General features: G+C 38.3%; 1 pseudogene; it reads right to left on the bottom strand.

Moving 5' to 3' along the window:
• Window positions 1–21,482: 21,482 nt before the first annotated feature.
• LOC130022694 (GTP-binding nuclear protein Ran-like) lies at window positions 21,483–22,274 on the bottom strand (annotated as a pseudogene).
• Window positions 22,275–23,036: the final 762 nt, after the last annotated feature.

Below are 23,036 nucleotides of genomic sequence, written 5' to 3'. Positions count from 1 at the left end.
CAGTACCTCATTGAAACTTAGTGTGCCAATTTCTCTAAAGAAAGTTAAAGTCTCTATAAAGAGTTTCCTACTTCTTGGGTGGAGACAACAGAAATTCTAAAGAAGATGAGACTTTGCACTAACTCTTGAGTTATCGAGGAGAAGAGGAAGGGATACTTCAGGCCAAATCATTGAGGATAGATTATGTGTTATTTAGCTCCGAGTTGCAACTGTGAGGACCTAGGATGCATTAGTAAACAACAAACATATGACTTTCTGCTTGCTGAGGAATTTACATGTGATCAGCATAGCAGGGATGCTGTCCATACCTTTAATCCTTCCAGGAAGCCTGGGAGCCTGAGACAGCCGAAGACAACTAGCTCTGAAGGGGGTTTTGTGTTTCACTAGCATTTCCAAAGAAAAAGGTCAACTTTGATTTTAGTTGTTGCTACCCACAAAACTCCTAGAAGGCCATGTAAGAGTCAAATGAAAACCTTTCTCCCCTCAGCTAAGTGTGTTGACATAGACCAAGTTAAGCACAGAACTGACAGAGGGGTGTGTGTGTATGTGTGTTACACTTGCATACAAGCATGTGTGTTGTATGTGCCTGGTTATACTTATGTGTGACAAATATCAGGGAATAAATAAAGCAATGGGGCTTCATTCCTTTTTAGAAAGTTAGCCATGCAAAGTTTGGAGAGTCTAGCTGAGAATTATTCAGGGAAGAGGTTGGCATTTTAGTTTTCAATAAATGACAAACTTTATTATAGAGAAAGAAAAAGTAGACATATCCTGTTCTTTTCCATAGTTCTCACAAGGCAGGCAGAGTTCAGTGGAAGAATGGAAGAGGGAAAGAACAAACATCCCTTCCCCGTGGATAATTGAAGTGATCTGTGCTGCTTTATTAGGAAAAAGAATATCCCCCCTTTTAACTGGCATCCTCAAAATTATGTACTAAAATTTTCCAAAGAAAAATCATACTATACAACATGAATTTTAAGGAAAATTATTTTTGTCATCTCTTCTGAAATCTGAGTTCTGGGATTTAATTCAAAACTTGACTATCCCCAAAGAAACTATGTTTATTAACTTTTACCCCTTGTACTCTGAAAAGTTACACTCTATACTGTTTAACAATCTTGCTAATGTTTGTGCTTTCGGTATACAAAGTTACTGTACTCCTACCACCATCAAAGAACCAAACCCCCTCACTATCAAATTCCTATCTTTTCTAATCTTCTCCCCACCCCCACCCCTGTTCCAATTTTCTACCACCACCTTAGTAACCTTGGTTCTGTTGTCAAAGGGTTTGTTTTCATTCACCATTGTACATTCACTTTTGTTTCCTTATATACCACATAAAAATGAGACCATATGGCAAATTATCCTTCTACATCTTGTTTTGCTTAATATGACAGCCTCTAGTTCTATCCAAATTGTAGAAAAAGGCAGGATTTCATCTTTTCTTATACTTTGTAGTATTCCACTGTGTGTATACATATATATGTATAAATATACAATTTCTTAATTTACTCATCTTTTGTTGGGCACTTGGATTGTTTCAAATCTACAGGCACTAAAGCCCCTGCCATGCATGTGGCTAGCCTCTGTTTGATCCTCAGTGCCATATAGAGCACCAACTTGAGTAATCCCTGAGCACAGAGCAAAACCCTGAGCTTATGAGTATGGTCCCAAACCCTTTGAGAATTATGATTTTTCACAAAGCTAGAGAATTTTCAAGGTATTGGTTAATTTTCAAGGTATTTTTCAAGGTTTATATGCCAGAGGACACCACAAATGTTCCAGCCATATCCCAGAGGCCCTTTTGCTCATTTCTCCTCCGTGTTAACACCTTTCACCTTTTGTAGACACCATCCTTTTTAACCATATTGGAAGTCAGTTTTGTTGGGTTTGGGCCAGTTTGTTTGCTATAATTACTTCTACTTGTGGTCTATATTTTAAAATCAGTACTAACATGGATATCTGGAGAATTTTCAGACAGCATCAGTGATCCACATTTACAGCACTGTAGCACTGCACTGTCCTGACCCCCATTGTTCATAGATTTGCTTGAGTGGGCACCAGCAACATCTCACAACAAATTGTGAGACTTGTTATTACTGTTTTTGGCATATCAAATACATATGGGGAGCTTGCCAGGCTTTGCCATGCAGGCAAGATACTCTTGATGGCTTGCCAGGCTCTTCAGTTGGGGCGGAGGAATCGAACCTGGGTCGGCCGTGTGCAAGGCAAACGCCTTACCCACTGTGCTATCGCTCCAGCCCACAAATGAATAAATATTCTAACCTTTCCAAGTTGAATTTATTGTAGGTAAATTAACAGGATCCTACTGGTCAAGTCTTGACAAACCTGCTGCTTATCATGACCCCAAGTTTTCTTCTCCCACTGGGCCATTTCTTTACCACATGCCTAAGCAATTGATGTACTTCTTTGTCAGGTCAGAAGGTAATGAAGGAGCTCAAATTTCTAATTATAAATTATAAATTTAGAAATTTTTAAAAATTTTTTTTAAATTTAGAAATTTGAGCTTACTATGATTCTGATTATGACATTTGGTTCTGGTTACCTCACTCCTGAGGCTTAGTGACCACTTCCAGTAAATGGGTCTTGTCTTAACACCATGTCCTTTGAGAACTATTCTAACATTAGGTATGTTCTAGCTACTCTGAGGCAAATCCAGTCCAGTATGTAGGTCTCTGATTCAAGATGTTCATTCTCTACACCCAGTTTTTTTTTTTTCCTGATTCATTACTTGTCTCTCAGCAACTCTGAGAACAGAATTCCCATTGGCAAACTGGTTAACCGGCAGGAATATACAAACTGTCCTGAATCATTATGGTGCTAGCACAGTTGTTCAGAATGTTTTCTTTAACCTAAATGCTGTCTTTTGTCTAAGTTTTTCACATTTTCAGTGGGGGCAGTCATCAAGTTAGAGGTCCAGTGCTTACCTGCGTACCACATTCTTACTGCCTAGAGCATTATAGAGGATTTGTGAGGAGCAAAATAGAAACATTAGAAATTCTGCCAATGGAATTAAAGTGGACTGTTCTGTGAATCTAAAGAAGAAAGGAAACTGTCAAGAAATATTTTACAACTGCTTCCACAAGGAGTAAAGTGAAATCTCAATTTCTCTGGTTGATTGGTTGGTTGCAATTCTATAGTAAGACTACGATCTGGTTATAAATGAAAAGGCTACAGTAGCTTAAAAGGTTTCTCTAGGCAAAAAAAAAAAGTAGGGGGGCCACTATACAAACACACATACAGAAACATACAAGAAGTAAATGAAATCACTCAGATTCATGATTCTGTTACAAAGAAAATACATATGTGTTAGTCTATCATTCAAAATTTTGTATAAATCTTTGTATAAATCTCTATCAAGTAACTTCCCAGTAAAAGATATTTTTGTATGAAAAAATAAAAGGACATAGAACAGTCTAATCAGCAACAATAAAAGTTATACTTTGGAGAAAATGGGGAATAAGATATGCAAGACCTAAAATATTTTATCTTTTTTGCATGTATAAGATTTACATTTTAAAGTAGCAGTTTGCTAACAAACAGAAACAAGTTCATAGTAATTTTCACTGTGCTCATTTGTTTTAAAGACACATTCTTGATGACTGCTTAGTGCTTCCAGTTACAGTACTTTCATGTTTGTGCTCAAATGGAGACCTCATGATTGGTTAGTCTGCCTCTGAATTTAGAGATTGTCAAATGTGTATGATTCAGAGTGCTGGTGGGCTTAGATCTGGATTAACCTAGAGAAATGAGGGGATTCAAAGCTGGACATCTAGAACTGCTATGACTTTAAACCAAAGTACTTCAAACAGGAAGTTAAAACTGGAAACACATGCTGAACATTTCACCAAATAGTGGGCAGGCCCAACCCTAGCCTCCCTTCACCCTCCTTCACCCCCACCCCCCACCCCATCTCTTCCTATCTTTTATGGTGGTGAAAGCCAGACAGGACTCTAATTGCTCACTAATGAACATGATTAAAACCTGGTAATGATTCACCCTGCAGGTTCAACCCTGCAGAACATATTCTGATTTATTATCTATGACCTTGTAGTTGGGGCTTGGACATTGACAGACTTTCCTTGAGTGGAGGATGTCAGTTTTCTTGGGAATGGCTGCTACCTTTAAATTGTCCCACTTGGAGGCTTGCAATGGTTTTCTGTGGTCAGAAAATGTCCTCCCCAAATGGAAATAAAGTCACTGCATCCCCTTGAAGCCCCATACTCTGACCTGGCAGAAGCAGCAGTTGATGAGTCTGAACAGAAATGCGTTGTTTTCTATGTGATTTGATTAACGCTGTGCTGTTGACTCTTTACCGTCAGACAAGATTATATTACAGTCATGACAAGTAGTTAATAAATTTACATTGACTAATCCATACAATGCTAAAGATTTTTCTGTCAGGATTAATATACAAAATGTGCAGGACACTGTCTGATATGTCTCTGCTTCTCACACCAATGTGATCCGCATCTGGTGTTTAATGTCCCATGATGAATACTAAGGGGCAGAGGGGAATGGGACACTAGAGTTGAAAACTCTTTGGATAATTTCATAAATGAATGCCAATGATGATCTTCTTTCCAAATAGTCATTTAATAGCTTATATTCTTCTCAGTGAACTTGGGTCAAGCATCTTTGAGAATCCTCAAAAGATGCCACGGTATTTCTAGAAATGGCAAGTATTTTTCTTCCCTTGTTTGCCTAGTTTCTTATCTATCCCCCCCCCTTTGTTCCTCTGATTAGTCTACTCAGCATGATTCTAAACTCATGTCTTGCAACTGGAAATATATGGTGAGAGGGTTCCTACCAGCATCTTCTTGCTAAGCATAATTTACTCCAGGTTGCTTTTCCCAGAATTCTGGCTCCAACCTGACAATGGTCCAACAGACCCTTCTAGACTACCCCATTGACTGTTATCTTTTCATAAATGTGAGGATTATTGATGGTTGTTAGTAGTGAAAGGCTTAAATAATACACCTCTGAATAGTAAATATTCAAATATTTACTAGAGCAGGCATCAGCACCAAAAAAGGAGAATTTGTCAAACATTCTAGTTCACCACTCTATCAATCAAATCCCCATTGAATTACATAAATCTGCTTTATCTCCTAGTACTATAAGTTTTCATCCTTGAGTTTTAAAATGTAGACATGTTCCACTCTTCAAGAATCAATGATACCCCTTCATGTCATCTCCAGCAGATTCTTGTTCTTGTCAATTGAGTCAGCAGTACCACATTATCAATGGGATGTCACAAGTTAATGCAGTCACTGTGGTATCAACTCTGAGAAGAAACTCTCCTAGTACATAAGTTATTTCCATCTGTCTGTCTTTGGGGTCTTGTCTCTTCATATCCTTTCCCCAGTTTTACATGGACCGATTGGTTTTTATGTTGCTAAGCTTTGTGCATGCTTTGTATATCTTGGATAATAGCCCTTTATCTGATGTATTATATGCAATTTTTTTATTCTCATTAAGCATTGCCTTCTTAATTTTAGCCTGAGTTTCTCTTGCCATGCAAAAACTTTTAAGTTTGATCTTATTCCATTTGTTTATTTTTGCTTTTATTTTTACAAATGGAGGCAATTTTTTAAAAAAAAAAGATTTTATTAGTGAAACACCATGAGGTACAGCTGTAGACTTACAAATTTTTGTGCTTGGATTTCAATTATACAATGATCAAATTCCCATCCCTCCACAAGTATCCATTTTTCACCACCACGGATCCCAGTATCCCTCCCCTCCATCACCTCCCCCCCCCCCCCATCCCACCCTGCCTCTGTGGCAGGGCATTCCCTTTTGTTCTCTCTCTCCTTTTGGGTGTTGTGGTTTGCAAGAGAGGCACTGAGTGGCAATCATATTTGGTCTATAGTTTACTTTCAGCATGCTTCTCCCATCCTGGGGGGATCCTCCCAACACCCTTTATTTGGTGCTCCCTTCTCTATCTGAGCTGCCTTTTCCCCTAGCATGTATAGCTGGCCTCCAAGCCATGGAGCAAAGCTCCTAATACTAATCTCAGCTCTTCTTGGGTGTTAGTCTCCTATTTTGTTACTTTATGTTCCCCAGATGAATGCAATCTTTCTATGTCTGTCCCTCTCTTGCTGATTCATTTTGCTTAACATGATACTTTCCATGTAGTACCATTTTTATGTAAATTTCATGAGCGGGTAGGGCGTTCGCCTTACAAGCGGCCAACATGGCCGACCCGAGTTCGATTCCTCCGCCCCTCTCGGAGAGCCTGGCAAGCTACCGAGAGTATTCGATATGCCAAACACAGTAACAACAAAGTCTCCAATGGAGATGTTACTGGGCCCGCTCGAGCATCTTTTATAACAGCTACTTAGTACTCCTTTGTGTAGAGGTACCAAAGTTTCTTTAACCAGTCATCTGTTCTTGGGCACTCAGGTTTTTTCCAGATTCTGGCTATTGTAAAGAGTGCTGCAATGAACAAACAAATGTAGTTATCACTTTGAAACATACTTTTTTGCCTCTCTGGGATATATTCCCAGGAGTGGTATGGCTGGGTCAAGTGGGAGCTCAATTTCTAATTTTTTGAGAATTGTCCATACTGTTTTCCAAAAGGACTGAACCAATCGGCATTCCCACTAGCAGAGAAAGAGGGTCCCTTTCTCACCACATCTGTGCCAACACAGGTTGCTTTTATTCTTTTGGATGGGGGCCAGTCTCTGTGGTGTGAAATGATATCTCATTGTTGTTTTGATCTGCATCTCCCTAATGATTAATGATGTAGAGCATTTTCTCATGTGTGGAGGCAAAATATTAAGGTCCATATCCTGGAGAGTTCTATATTTTCCTCAAGCTCTTGTGAATGGTGTGTGATACAGCTTCAGTTTCATTTTTTTTTCCAACGTGGCTATCCAGTTTTTCCAAAATCAATTGTTGAGAAGGCTTTCCTGGCTCTACATAAAGATACTACTATTAATTAACAGCATAAATCCAAGGGTTTATGTATTTCCATTTTCAAATTGAAGTGTCTTCTTCAATTTCTTTCAATAGTGACATGGTTCTTGATGTGTAAGTTTTTCATATCCTTTAGGTTGATTTCTAGGTATTTGCATGGCAGAGCAGGTAGGGCATTTGCCTTGCACTCGGCCAACCTGGATTCGATTCCTCCATCCCTCTCGAAGAGTTCAGCAAGCTACCTAGGGTATCCCACCCACACGGCAGAGCCTGGCAAGCTCCTCGTGGTATATTAGATATGCCAAAAACAGTATTAAGTCTCACAATGAAGACGTTAGTGGTGCCCGCTCAAGCAAACTGATGAACAAGGGGAGAACAGTGCTACAGTGCAGTGCTAATTTAAGTGTTTTTTAAATTTCTTTAGTTTATTTTTTGCATTTAGAAATGCAACAAATTTGTGCACTGATTTTTGTAGCCTGCATGAGTACACTTTATCTAATGATATTTTCAGTGGAGACTTTAATGTCTTGTATGTATATTTTCAAGCCATCTGCAAATAATGATCATTCAACTTCTTTTCCAGTTTTCCTGCCTTTGATTTATTTTTATTGCCTGACTAACATGAGTTCTTCCAAATCTATACTGAATAGTAGTAGAGAAAGTGGACATCCTTCCCTTTGTCTGAACTCAGAGAGAATGTTTTCAATATTCTGCCATTGAGTTTCCTATGTGTTTGTTGGAAATGATTTTACTATCTTAATGTATGCTCCTTTGTACCCTTATATTGCTGCAGATTATTATCATGAATTGATGTTGAAACTTGAGAAATGATTTCTCTGTACCTATTTATGTGATCATATGATTTTTCTTTTCTTAATATGGTACATATCAGTATATGCAATTAGTTAAAGATGGCTTTTAACAAAAGATGATTATTGGGCAAAATATTGGACGTTGGGTAGGGTGTTTGCTTTGGATCTGGTCAATCCAGGTTTGATCCCCAAAATCACATAACGGTTCCCTGAGTACTGCCAGAAGTGATTCTTGAGCACAGAGCCAGGTATAAGCCCTGAGCACCTCTGGGTATAGTCCCCCCTCCAAAATAAAGGGGGACACACAAAGATAGTTAAATGAACTATCTTTGCATCCCTGGAATGAATTCCACTTAATCATCTGTATGATCCTTTCGACACATTGCTGAATCAAACATTATACTAATTTGTTGAGGATATTTGCATCAGTGTACTTCATGGATATTAGTCTATAATTGTATTATATCAACTTTTGGTATTAGAGTAATGTCTTCACAGAGCTGTCAGGAAGGAATACATATAGAAGGTAAGTAGGCACATGAAAAAATATTCATCATTCTCAGGACAATGTAGAAAAAATAGATATTCTCATACACCAGTGAAAGTGGCATATTAAAAAGAGTAGAACAATCTGTTCATGAGGATGTGGTGACGAAGGAATTAATAATCAGCAGGGTTGTTGTCTTTTCCAACTCTTATAGAAAACATTATGAGTATTCCTCAAAAATAGAAAGAGTCAGGCTCATATAACCCCCAACAACTCCATTTTTTAAATAATTTTCTGAAACATGAATGAAATTGGAGAATAAACTATGTCAGGGGAAGACAACAAATATCAGATGATCTGAGGTACCTATAGTATATGGAGACAGAGCAAGGAAATAAGCAATATCAAATAAAGATAAAGCCGTGGCCTTATATTACAAACTTCACATTACCAAGCAGTGGGAGGAGGGGTGAAGGAAATGAAGTGGTAGTAGAGGTGACATAGAGACTTATGTATTTTGATAGAGAAGTAATTTTGTACATCAATACCATAAATGTATGAACTTAATCCTATTGTAACCATGTTACCTAAACCATAAATATAAAGTAAAATATAAATAAAAATGTAAACTATATACAATTAATTAGAAAATATTGGTCTTATAATTTGATCTATGCCTATGAAAATCATAAACTTTATACCACACTAATTCTAGTTATCTTCACACTCTGATTATTAAAGGCAATAAAAATGTATTATGTTGACTAAACAGAAGGCATTTCTGGAAAAAATATCTGAAGAGATGCTGTGGGAAATTATTAGGGTAGGAAATAAGATAATAGACCTATGATCTTAGTGGCAGCTGCAACAATGGAGTCATAACTCAAGTATCTATAAATCCAAAAATTATCTTAAATAGGCACAAATTCAGAATATTTGGCTTATACTATATGTACATGAAAGACATGGAAGTAAGAGATCTGTGACTGGAAATCATGGCAGTTTGATAGAAAACCAGATCTCAAATAATCATAATTTTATGACACATTAGGATGGGTGTTAACCTGTACTGAGGTCATTCATGAGGTAGGACTTTGCACCTTTTATAATTTTTGCAACCACTCTCTATGATTAGCTAAATCATTACTATATATCAATTGATAAAATTCAGGTTCCAAAAATCTAATAGCCTGCCTCAAGTTGCACATGTAGCAGTGGTAAAATTTGGATTAAAATTCAGATGAGTCTAAGTTTCTAAATCATTAGGTCTTGAGAATAATGAAGAGGTTAAATTTTTCCACACCCTTAACTATTAAGGGATTTTTTTGTGTGTGTTGTGCATCAGGTTACAGTTGACCGTGTGTTTAACACAAAGGTACTAAGATGAAATTATATAAAATGATAATAAAAGAACAAAATCTTTAGTGTATAAATGCTTTCTCCCAAACAGTCTCATCATTCTAACTACATAATCATATGTACATTTATCCTTGGATCTACTGAAGATTGGGTGAAACATTCTCTCTCTCATACACAGAAACTTATTTGAATCATATTTCAAATACTGTTTACTTCATGGAAGATTATTTTACTTTTATAATTGAAATTCATGTGCTTTGTGTCTTCCATTGGCCTTCCAATGTACAACAGCATGTTCTACCATTACAATTACTTGGGTCTATATTCATTTTCCTGCTCCAGACTATAGGTGCCTAAAGGAAAACGATTAAATTTTATTCATTTTTTTCAAAGCCAATGCTAAATAAATGATTAAATTTACAAATGGGGAATAAACCATAGAGCTAAATCAATTCTTTGCCCAAGGCTTCAAGCCTACTATAGGCCACAAAACTAGTCTTTCAGAATATAAGAACTCAAATACTCATAAATATGCCTTACAACGGGTTGATTGAGAGTCCAGTGTTAGCAGAAATTCTGGTGAGTAAGTCAGTACCCTGTGCCTACTCTACTCAAGTCTTACCTGTCTCAGACCCAAAAATAATTCATCTGGACAGCTGTGAAGGTGAACTTCCTCATTTCTGAAGATCACAAGAGGCCAATTGCTTGGTGAAACTGGTTGGTGGAGACCTTTTCTCCTATTTTATGCCAAATCACTGACCAGAGATGGTCTTTCCTAAGAAGGGATCAGGTTCATTAAACCCTTCACACCCTGCCTGTTTTGAGCAGCTCCCAAGTGTCTCGATGGCAATTTTCATTTTCCAAGGAGCTGAGCCTTGGTCTGGAAGAGCCTCCAGGTTCATGTCAATGCTTGTCCTAGCTTGTGAATCCCAGCTGTGGTGCACAGTTTCCAGGAAGGCACATAAAGAGGCCAGCTGTATCATTCACACTTGCTCATAATACATTCCTCCTGTCCCAGTTGGTTTGAGCAGAGGACACGGTTAGCCAAGACCAAGGAGGTATGCACAATCCCCAAATCCAGCTTGTGCAACCAAGGCACTATAGGGAACTTGGTAGAGGCTGCTACTAAAGGTCTCCCCAAGTTCTCTGCTAGTAGGGAAGCAATTATATTAGACAGATTTTCAACATTTTCAACCATGTACCCCTTAAGCGATAGCCCAGTCCTGCATGCAGCCGACCCGGGTTCCATTCCTCCGCCCCTCTTGGAGAGCCTGGCAAGCTACTGAGAGTATCTCCCCACACAGCAAACCCTGGCAAGCTCCCCATGGCATATTCTATATGCCAAAAACAGTAACAAGTCTCACAATGGAGACCTTACTGGACCCACTGGAGCAAATCCATGAACACATTCTAGACACCTCTGGCAGAGTTGGCCTATCATGTAATTGTATTTAGATGCTAAATGATGCTTGTTTGTATGTCTGAAACTATTTCAGATTGGAAAGCCCTTTTATTCTTTTGTGAGTGGTTTTATTTAAAGAATTTACCTAAAGAAATGTGAAGGGAAAGAAAGAGACAGAAACAGAGACATGTGCTCAAGAGAAAACAGATTTGTCCAGAATGGAAAAAGCAGAAAAAGGCTTTCGGAAAGTTATATAAAATTTCTCCTAATGGTCTTTGCCTGAGTTTTCCCCATACAAAAACCCAAAACATAAAACACTTATCTGGGTGTTGTCACTGAGAAAGCTTTGGGCTCTTTGTGGTCCTATTATACTTACAAAATGACCTTTTAGATTCTTCTCTAGGATGTGGGGAGGAACACTCTTCTCCATGTGGTGCCTAAGTTTAAGCATTTCCAAAGAATTCAATATTTGCATCTCAAAGAGATGTGTTCTTTATGACTTTGCGGTACTTTAGGACTAGAAGTTTTCTTAATTTTATTTCCCAAAATCTCATCACCAGGCTCCTCTTTCCTATCTGCATGCAAAATCCCCCTCTAAAGAATTTACCCCTTAAATCTTTAAAGAGTAGCACTGTAGCACTGTCCTCCCATTGTTCATGGATTTGCTCCAGTGGGCCCAGTAAGGTCTCCATTGTGAGACTTGTTACTGTTTTTGGCATATAGAATATGCCATGGGGAGCTTGCCAGGGTTTGCTGTGTGGGGAGATACTCTCAGTAGCTTGCCAGGCTCTCCAAGAGGGGCGGAGGAATGGAACCCGGGTCGGCTGCATGCAGGACTGGGCTATCCCTTAAGGGGTACATGGTAGAAAATGTTGAAAATCTGTCTAATATAATTGCTTCCCTACTAGCAGAGAACATGGGCCTGTCAATATAAGGGTTGAAATTTTCCTTATATAGTATTAATGGGTTCCAGGCAATGGTTTATAGGGTTTCAGATTTGTCAGTTTGAAAGAGAAATCAGATAAATCAGACAACATTACAAAAATTATTTGGCCAGAAAGGAGTTAAAAAAAGAAAGGTTTCCATGGCTAAGTGAGGGTAGAGTATTTAAGGAGACAAGGAAGTAATGACCATAACAAAAGATTTTATTCCTTTTCTTTTGCATTCTAATGAGGCTGCTCTAAAAGAAAATGTTAGATCTGGTTTCTGTTGGCCTTCTGCAGAAAGACAGGTTCAGATACAAAGACTTGTTACTTAGCTTTATTTTTCCTTCAAAAGGAGTTAAATCCTAGATTTGATCACAGGAGTAGGTTGACTCATTTTCTACCAGTCTGGTCATTAGTTGAGGTAGACGGAGCTGATTTTATCCTGGAGAGATGAATCCAACTAGAAATCCCATTAAGTTTTACGTCAGTGGGAATGCTTAAGATAACTTGATAAGGTACCTTCCATTTAACTTGATCTGAAGAGATCCAGTTTTTTGTTAAGACCTAACTACTAGACTGAATGATGTTTGGGGTTAATTCTCCATCTGAGTGAGACTAAATTTCTATATTCTTGAATAGCCTGCTGTACTTGTCCTAAATTAATAACATGTTTAATTTTAGACTTTCTGAGTCCAATAAGAAATTTGGTAATAAAAGACCTGCCTTACAATAGCTCAAAGGGACTAAACTCAAGTTTTGCCATGTGAGCTATTTCATACCTGAGAAGAGCTTTAGGGAGAACCACAATTCAGAGGTTTCTTGATATAATTTCTTGAATATATTTTTTTAGAGTGTGTTTAGTTCATCTCTACCTACCTATGAGTTCATAACCTTTAAAGTATAGGTTAAATCCTTATTGAACTTTCAAACTGAATGATAATCCATTGTCACTCTGTAGTGACCTGGATGGAGCCAAATTTAGGAATCATTTTCTTAAGTAACATTTTATATCCTTCTCTGACTTTTTTAGTAAAGGTGGAAAAAACTTCTACTCACCCAGTAAATGTATCAATAAGATAAAAGGCCCTCCCGTTGATCATCGATTTGCTTGAGCAGGCCCAGTAACGTCTCCATTGGAGACTTTGTTGTTACTGTGTCTGGCATATCGAATACGTCACGGGGAGCTTGCCAGGCTCTACCGTGCAGGCGAGATACTCTCGGTAGCTTGCCGGGCTCTCTGAGAGGGGTGGAGGAATCGAACTCAGGTTGGCCATGTTGGCTGCATGCAAGGCAAATGCCCTACTGCTGTGCTATCCAATAAATATTTGTACCCTGAGAAACCTCCTTTTAGAACATGGGTTTCAGATTTAAAAATTGCAGAGGATGGGAGGTGGGAGGTCCTCAGAGCTTACTCCTGTCCCTGTGCTCAAGGATCACTTCGCTCCTGGCAGACTTGGGGAACCATATGGAATGCTAGGGATCAAACCGGGGTGGACCACATGCTAGGCTAATGCCCTATCTGCTAGACTGTTGCTCCAGACCCTAGTACAGTAATATCTGATGTGTTCAAAGGACTGGTAAGTACCTTCTGTGAGAGGAACCTTTTTTTCCTTTCTTTTTTTCATTTTGGATCACACCCAGCACAGGGGTTACTCCTGGCACTTAGGAATTTCTCCTGGCGGTGCTCAGGGGACCATATGCGATGCTAGAAATTGAACCAGGGTCAGCTGTGTACAAGGCAAATACCCTAGCAGCTGTGCTATCGCTCCAGTCTCGAGAGGAAACTTTGATCAGAACATGATTCTTCTTTAGGCTTGGGGCTTTGGAAAAATGCTAGTTCTTGATCTAACTTGGGAATCTGCCTTTCAACATGACTTAAAATTATTTGATTTAAAACTATTAAACATTCTTATATTTGTCATTGTACTAGATACCAATGTGCTAGAAAGGAAAAGGAGATTTTTGTTCTTGGGAAGATTCTAGACAAGTTACAGAAGCAAAATCTTCACTTTAGAAACAATAGAAGCATAATTGCAGAACAATAAGGGCTACTCAACACATGGGTTTATTTATACAAGATTCCAGAAACTCTAGGATTCACAAACAGAATTCTTTTACATACACACACACAGAGACAGACACGCACACACTGTGCATACATATATGTATAGTTCTGCTATATACATATATGTGTACAAATGCTCAAGTACACTCTCTGAAGTTTACTTTGGAACTAAAAACCCTTATATAATTATGGTTTTATTACGAATTACAGTGTTCCACTCTCAATTTAGTCTGGGTTTCCAGACTAACATAGGCCAAAGTGATCAAATAAACTTCATCTCTTTTTATATCTACCACCTTATTTTCTGAGCTGGAGGTTATAGTACCCAACTCTATTTTCTGAAATATTATCCATATGTATTTTAAAAGGCTTATATTTAAGTGTGAAAAACCTTATCCATTTGTAAATAAGATTTTGTTAATAAGCATTTTTCTCTCCAAACTGCTGCATCACTGGTAAACTGCCTTTCCTGCTGTGACCAGATTAAGAAAGTATTTTATTTCAAGTGAAATAATACATAATGCACTACCTGCACAATTGTGATGACATTCAATCACAGATAACCATATGCTGCATCTTAACTGAGTCCTTTCCTTAAAAAGAAATTTCCCAGGAGGAGGGAAGGACTATGTTTCAAAATGATTTAGTGTTCAAACATTTTAGGTTGAAGAAAGTCAACATTTTGCCTATGCATCTATGCATGCTAGCTTCTGGTATCTCTGACTTCACTGGACCATCTCTTGAACGAGGCACATTGTAACTTCAGAGATATCCATGCTGATCGAGGATGCTATAGCAAATAACTATGATATTGATTACTCTTCCTGTAATTGTGTAACATGTTACGCTTTACAGGAATATATCAGAAAGTTTATCCTCATGCCAATTTTCTCTGTCATCATATGTGGGATCTGGGTTCTTCTAACACAGGTTAGATCTGTTATATGAGACTGTTTCTAGCAGTGGAGTCTAGCACCAGGGATAATCAATGAGAAATACTCACAAAGTAATGAAGTCTTCAAGTCCTCTCCTAGAAATAGAGAGGTCAGAGAGAAAGCCTGTAATTAGAGTAAACTAGAGTTTATGAAATAAGCTCAGGGCTGCTGGACAAGCATTGTAAAATTTTTACTTCTGGTCTCTAAAAAATGATTGACTAGTTTGGTGCTTGGAAGATAGCGCCAATTAAACCAAGGTTTTAGATCTAGTACCTTTTCAGCTACCTATTTTCCCTTGTCATAAACTTTCCTCCTTACCAGGAATGTTTCTCATATTTTCAATAATCACAAAAGTTTCTTTAAAAAGAGTATAGAACTACTAAAATTAGAAGGGCAGTTCCTATAATTTGAAAAGAAACCTACACTCAGTCCCATCTATAATCCAATACTCAAGCCCGGCTATAATGTCTTCAACCTATATTTGTAGTCTGATAATAATAACCACTCCAACAGACATTCTGGCGATGATTGTTTTCAACTCTTATGCACATGCACTATTAAATGTAACAACAAACATATGAAATTGGTATAACTGATAATGTAAATGTTTTACAGACAAAGAATCCATAGCTGAGACAGGTTAAGCAAAATTTTCTGGATTGTAGAGATTTTTAGTAGTAGTGGCCAAATTTCAGCCCAATGTGCCAGACTCCAAAGAAAACATAATTCTTTCTCTCATGCCATTATTTGTGCTCATCTCTAGTGAAACGGGCTCACATCTTTCAAGGAAAATAACTATTAGGAAGTCCTTTGATAGAAAAATTATTTTTAATCATTTATTCCTTTATTCACAAATATAATGTGTTTTTCTCTGCTCCAGGTACTAGAATATTCCAAGTAATAGATATATTTCTATATATCTTGTTCTTCCTGATCTGATGTCTTGTGTCTTGTGACAATACGATTTTTATCAGATCTCAGAAGGGGCTGGAGCGATAGCACAGCGGGTAGGGCGTTCGCCTTACAAGCGGCCAACATGGCCGACCCGAGTTCGATTCCTCCGCCCCTCTCGGAGAGCCCGGCAAGCTACCAAGAGTATTCGATATGCCAAACACAGTAACAACAAAGTCTCCAATGGAGACGTTACTGGGCCCGCTCGAGCAAATCGACGATCAACGGGAGGGCCTTTACCTTTACCTTTGCCTCAGAAGGTAGGAAGGATAAACATATTACGCATTCTCTTCAATCAGAGTCCTCAGTTCAGTGCTTTTCATTGAGTATTATTTCAATAGCATTCCTTTTACTAAGTCTTCTCTTGTTCATATACTTTATCTCAATAGGCAGCAGAGAAACTTACAATTTACTCTTTATATTAGGTAGAGAAGGACCAGAACTTCTAGTATACCATTTCCAAATTCTTAGTCTTGCAACAAATATTAAAAAAATTGTAGCACTGTAGTACTGTCCTCCTGTTGTTCATCAATTTGCTCGAGTGGGCCCAGTAACATCTTCAGTTTGAGACTTGTTACTGTGTTTGGCATGGCATGTTGAATACATCATGGGTAGCTTGCCAGGCTTTGCCGTGTGGAGGAGATACTCTTGGTAGCATGCTGGGCTCTCTGAGAGGGGCAGAGGAATCAAACCTGGCTCTGCTGGGCTGGCTGTGTGCAAGGCAAATGCCCTACCACTGTGCTATCACTCCAGCCATTAAAAAATTAATACTGAGAATTTGCCTACCAGTAATAACAGTTTAAAGCACTCTAGATAAACTAGCTCAATTTATCTTCCAACCCTTTGAATAATTATTGTTCCAACTTGCAGTCATGTGGAGACTGAGTTTCTAAGAGGTAGAGAAAATTACTGAAAGTCATTCATACAATGGACTCTCCAAAATCTTGTTCCAGAAGCTACACTTCTCATGAAGTTTCTCATCTTGCTAGGACGCATAGTTCCAAGGACTGTTTCATCCAGGATGGGTCAGTTTCTTGTCAACAGAATCCTTTCTGTGACTTTCCAACATCTGCAGAATAAATTGCCTGGACTTCTGGAAGACACATTGTAGCCCAACAATGCTTATCTTTGCCTCTCTGTGTTTCACACTCAGAATCCTCACCAGTCGTGTCTCTGCATTCCACGCTCAAGTTTTCCTCTATTCTAAAGATACAGTGCACCTTTTCTGAAAGGATGCTTCTGTTCTTGATTCTCACCCCTCCATTATGTCACAAGGGCAAGTATTATTTTATTAATAAGAAAAATTGTGGCATACAATGATGTACTGATACTACTTTAAACCCCACTAAGGATCAGATGAATCTCAGGTTATAATACACAACCACATTTTCTGTCTTGTTTTATGCAGAGGCTTCATCTGGCAGTGCTCAGAGATTAGTACTGGCTTGGTGCTCAGTGGTTGCTCCTGGTACTACTTGGAGACTATGCAGCAGTGCCTGAAAACGAGCACTGGCCTCCTGCATGCAAAACATGTACTTAGTGTACTGAGTTATCTCAGTGACTCAAACTGTTTTCTTATGCCTAGCTGGCACTCATTTCTCTATTCCCGATTCTCCATGAAGGAAATTCAGAAGCCATATTTCCTTCTTAATGATAGCACAGTGGGTAGCATCATGGGTAAGGTGCTTGCCTTGTAAGTGGCTGACCCTGGTTCCAGCACCACTAGGGGTCATTCTTGAACATTACAGGGTGTGACACAAAACAACAAAAACAACAACAAAAAACCCCACACAAAAATACTTCTTTTTTAGCAAGTGGGCTGTACAAGAAGAGCTGTGCATACTCTTCAATTATTCAGCCCCTGGGGGCAGGTGGGTGGTGGGATATTTCTTAAAACAGGGGATAGTTTTGGAAAGTTAGACCATATCTGTTGTTTAGTATCTGCCACAGCTCTTATAAACTATTAGTTAACAATTATTAGTCCTGCTATTCTTTATAGAAAAATGGTTTTTCAACCTCCTATTGTATGTGGCAGTTTTCCCCAAAGCGAAAAACTATGCAAACTTAAAAGCTCTTTTATTCGTAATTTAAAGATGATTCTTTTTTTCTGAACATGTTTAATTTATGTTTGTGCATTAATTCTATAATTAATGGCTATAAAATACATCAAATATGTAAAGTGCTGCGTAAGTGCTTAAAATAAAAACAAAAAAGTGATTATAATTAATTGTTCATCCCAAAGGCTAGACAGTATTACAGTTCACAGTGACTATCAATTAATAATGCTATTGTTAATAATGAACTCAACTTTTATGTAAAGTACATGTTTAAAGATCTTAGTTAAACTTTGAGTCAAAAGAAAAAAATGCCTTAAAAATATTTTAATCATCCAAAGACTTTGTAGGCCAACAGCTCTCAAAGTTTGCTTTATAAAACTTAACTGCATTACAAAAATGTTCAGTTAAAATTATGCCATTAGATTAAACCCCAGGAAAGTAATCTTAGTTATAATCATAGGTGGATGTGTGTTTCAAATGGCTGAATAACTATAAGCTACCTATTCTATGGAAGAAAATCTAAGGACTTTTGGAAGTATTCTTTTTCACTTAACTCTAAGGGCTTTGAAAGTATTTTTTTCCACTTAACAAGTTCGGTGAGTACCCACTGTGTGTTAGATGCCGAAGTAGGTGCTGGAAATAAAACAGGGAAACAAAAGTTTGCTTTCCACTTCCCATGATGCTCATAATTCAAGGAAGAATGGGGCCATAAAATAAACATTATAAACATATATGAGTATTATAAAGAGCTAATGTTCCCACCTAGAGGTTGGTATTGTAGATAAAGGTAAAAGGTAAAGGCCCTCCCGTTGATCGTCGATTTGCTCGAGCGGGCCCAGTAACGTCTCCATTGGAGACTTTGTTGTTACTGTGTCTGGCATATCCAATACTCTCGGTAGCTTGCCGGGCTCTCCGAGAGGGGCGGAGGAATCGAACTCGGGTCGGCCATGTTGGCCGCTTGTAAGGCGAACGCCCTACCCGCTGTGCTATCGCTCCAGCCGTAGATAAGACTATTTTTAACATAAAATTAGAAACAACTGACTATTGCCACTTAACATTCAAAATTTGATTTTTATAAGTTAGTTTATTGAGATTGTCTGCTTTCTAAAGTGATATCTTCAGAAACAATTCATGTGTTACTTACACCAGGAAAGATGAATAAACCAAATGGACTGACTGCTCTACTCATTGCCTCAATTCACTGGAAATAGGCAGACTGATATGTTTTTAGAAGTTGTTCATTGACCAGGTAGCCTTAAAAGTTCATCAGAATTGCATAGATTTCCTTTGTTGGATGCTTACAACTGTATGACCAACAGTTCACTGGGCTTGTCCACTTTTTCCTTGGCTGGTGGGAGGTTGAGAGAACTGCCTGTTGATTTTATGTTTTAAGAACTAGCCTCTGACACTATCCTGTAGGCTCAAATGTCTCTCACAGCAGAACATTAAAGAGAGATAAATAATCTTAGTTTGAAATGTGAAATATAACATCCTATCACTATGTTAATGAAGTAATGTTGGAGTTCATACAGCATTGTATGCACTTAAAAAAAGCCTGCCAAAATATGATTTCAGTGTGGTACGTTACTGGGCCCGCTCGAGCAGTGTGGTACATTCTAGAATAATACACCCACACTGAGCTCTTTTATTCTGTATAATCTTTGGCACTGTCATTTTATTAAATAGGAGCCATTCCCTAATTGAGAGGTGGCCAATATAGGAGGAAGGAGTAACTGGGGCTACTCCCAGTGATTCTTATGGTTCCAAGGCCACTTCCAGCTATACTCTGACAAGCATTGTAGGCCGATTTAGTACTTGACCTAGAGTTGTGATATTCAACCTGTCATGGTCAGGGGTCACCAGGGCCACCTCAGTGGTGCTCTGGGGGCCATGCAATGCTAGGATAAAACTCAGGTCCTTGTGAATTATAGGTATGTATGACCCCTAGCATTGGATCTTACAATTATTTGGCTTTTAACTCTATGATAGAATTATTCTTGCTCTGAAAAAATGAGCACTTCCCATACTTGCCAAAGGTTTCCTCCTGGATTCACTTGTAGTTCAGCGGTCTTTTCTAGATGAGACACAGAGTATTTCCACTTGGTCAGCCATCTTGTCCTTCTAGTGAGAATTTTTAAATCTGCAGTTCATAGATAAACCTCAGTTGCTCAATAAACCCCAGATACAGAAGCTCATGTACCACGGGTTTGTCTATTGTATCTCAAAAAATGGGGTATTGCTATTTAAAATATTTTAAGAGCTTGTTATTATCAGTCTTCAATGGTAGATATCATTAATTTAAAATACTATGGAATTTCAGGGGTTCTGCTTCACACATTTATGTGTATACTTGACTCACCACTCCTGCCACCAAAATATCAGTTTAATGCCATTTAGAAATGCAACTGATTTAAGTACATTGATTTCCTTTTCTCTCTCTCTCTCTTTTTTAATTGAATCACCATGAGCAACACTTACAAAGCTATCATGCTTGAGTTTCAGTCATAAAATAATCGAACACCCATCCCTCCATCAGTGTACATTTTCCACCACTAATGTCCCCAGTAGTCTCCCTCCCATTGCCTCTATGGCAGACAGCTTCCCTCTTATACTCTCTCTGCTTGTGGGCATTATAGTTTGCAATACAGATAATGAGAAGCCATCATGTTTGGTCTACTTTCAGCACACATCTCACATCCCAAGGAATCCCTTCAACCATCTTTGACTTAGTGATCCCTTCTCTATCCCAGCTGTCCTTTCCCGCAGCTCGTAAGGCAGGCTTCCAACTGTGGAGCAATCTTCCTGGCCCTATCTCTACTGTCCTTTGGTGTTAATCTCATATTAATTTTTATCAGTCACAAAACTCGTCACTGTTAGTTCACTGAGTTCAATAATTTATAGTAGGTTTTTGGTAGACTCCTATTTTTCTACATATATCACCATCTTGCCTGAAAATTGTGATAGTTTTACTTCTTTTTCTTTTTAATATGCATGCCATTGGTAGATTTTCCTTATTTTCTCTGATCAGAACTTAAAAACTCTGTTGAAAATTGGTGAGAATGAATGAAGGATAACTGATAGCTACAGTTCTTAAAAGAAAATATTTTGCATCCCGGGGGTTAATTCTACTTGGTTATAATGATTATCCTGATGTGTTGTATTCTGTTCACTAAATCTTTTCATGAGAATTATTGCATCTATGTTCATGAGATCAGGAGAACACCTACTGTCATGTCTGGCCTAGAAATTAGAATGATGTTGGCTTCACAGAACGTTCTTGGGAGTGGTTCCCTCCAATTTTGAGGAAAATTTTGAGGAGAATTACTGTTTTTTGTAAGTTTGGTAGAAGATGATAAAGCCATCTGGTTTTATTTTTCAGGAGAGGTTTTTTTTTTTAATTTACTGTTTTAATTTCTATACTTGAGATCTCTCTGTTCAGTATTTCTAATTTTTTTAGATATTTGAAATGCAACTTTATTGATTCTAAATGAAAAGGAATGGGAATGACAGTAACAAACAAGATTTCACCACTGAATATTGTGATGTGTGATTGCAGCAGTCTTAGATATGAAACTCAAAGGAGACAACTGCAGTTCCCAAACAGCTAAATATGAGGTCCAAAAAAAAAGGTTTTTGTTTAAACTGCCACATTCACTGGAAGCCCATTCATCTCTTTCAGCATCCCAAAGATGAAGCACATGTTCTGTTTTAACTCTATAATAAAGTAGCAAACACGCTGCACCACTGACATCACAGGACAGTTGCCTGTAAAGCTAGACTTCTGACTCTGGGCTCCAGCTTCATCTCCTCACAGGTCATCATCCTCATCCAGAAGAGCAGTTGTCTGAGCAACCTCTAAATCGTGCTCATACTGTGCTGCCAAGGTTGGGTCCATGACCACTTCTGGGGGAGCGAGAGCAGGCATGGCAACAAACTTTAAGTTTGGTTCTCCGATTAATTTTCTGCAAGCCAGAGGAAGGGTTTTTCAAAGTTGTAATAACTTTTGGCAGAAATGTCATCATACTGAAGATTCTTCTTTCGGTGGAAGACAATAGACTTTGCCTTCACTTTCCTGTCCTTGATATCCACTTTGTTGCCACACAGCTCGATGGGGGATATTTTCACATACTCGAACAAGATCTCTATGCCAGTTAGGCGCCTTCTTATAAGTAAGTCTTGATGTTACATCAAACATTATAATGGCCCACTGGGCTTGGATGTAGTAGCTGTCCCGCAGGCCGCTGAACTTCTCCTGGCCGGCAGTGTCCCATACATTGAACTTGATGGGGCCACGGTTGGTGTGGAAGACGAGCGGGTGCACCTCGACGCCCAGGGTGGCGAACTCGCCCGTCAGGTGATGCTTCACGAAGGTGGTCTTGCCCGTGCCACCGTCGCCCACCAGCACCAGTTTAAACTGCACTTGCGGGTCTCATTGGGCGGCCACGCTGAGCTGCTTTCAGAAGCGTCTCCAGACCCATCTGACTGAGGCCTCACAGTATTTCTAATTTGTCCTGGTTATATTTTGAAAATTTGTATTATTCTAAACAGTTGTACATTTCTTATAGGTTTGATTACATATAGTCATTCATAGTAGTCTCTCATGATCTGTTGTATATCTGTAGTATAAGTTGTAACTTCACCTCTTTTATTGACACATCTATTTTTCAGGGTTTTCTCTTTCCTTGTTAAGTCCTTCCAGGGGTTGCAATAAATTGTATTGCTTCCTTAAAAAACAAGCTCATAGTTACAATGATCTCTTGAATAATTTTTCTTTTATATTTAATTTATAATTTTGTTTTTTTCTTTTGCTATATTTTGGTTCTGTTTTTATTTTTATAGTTCCTGTAGGTATTGGGATGGGTTGTTTGAAACTTTTCTTGGTTATTCATGTGGGCCCAAATAGTTAGAACTTCCTTCTTATTGCATGCTTTTTTCTGTATCTAATAAGATCTGATAATAGGTCTCTGTTTTTATTATTCTCTAAGTATTATTTCTTTTTCTCTTGATTTTACACATGGTTCAATGATTGTTGAGAAGTATGTTATTTATTTTCCTCATCTTTGATATTTCTATGTTTATTTTGTTTATTTTATCATG

This window comes from Sorex fumeus, unplaced genomic scaffold (assembly GCF_029834395.1).
Source record: "Sorex fumeus unplaced genomic scaffold, SorFum_2.1 ptg000020l, whole genome shotgun sequence".
Lineage (NCBI taxonomy): Eukaryota > Metazoa > Chordata > Mammalia > Eulipotyphla > Soricidae > Sorex > Sorex fumeus.
Note: the sequence above shows the minus strand (reverse complement) of the source record. Positions and strands in the feature narration are given on the sequence as shown.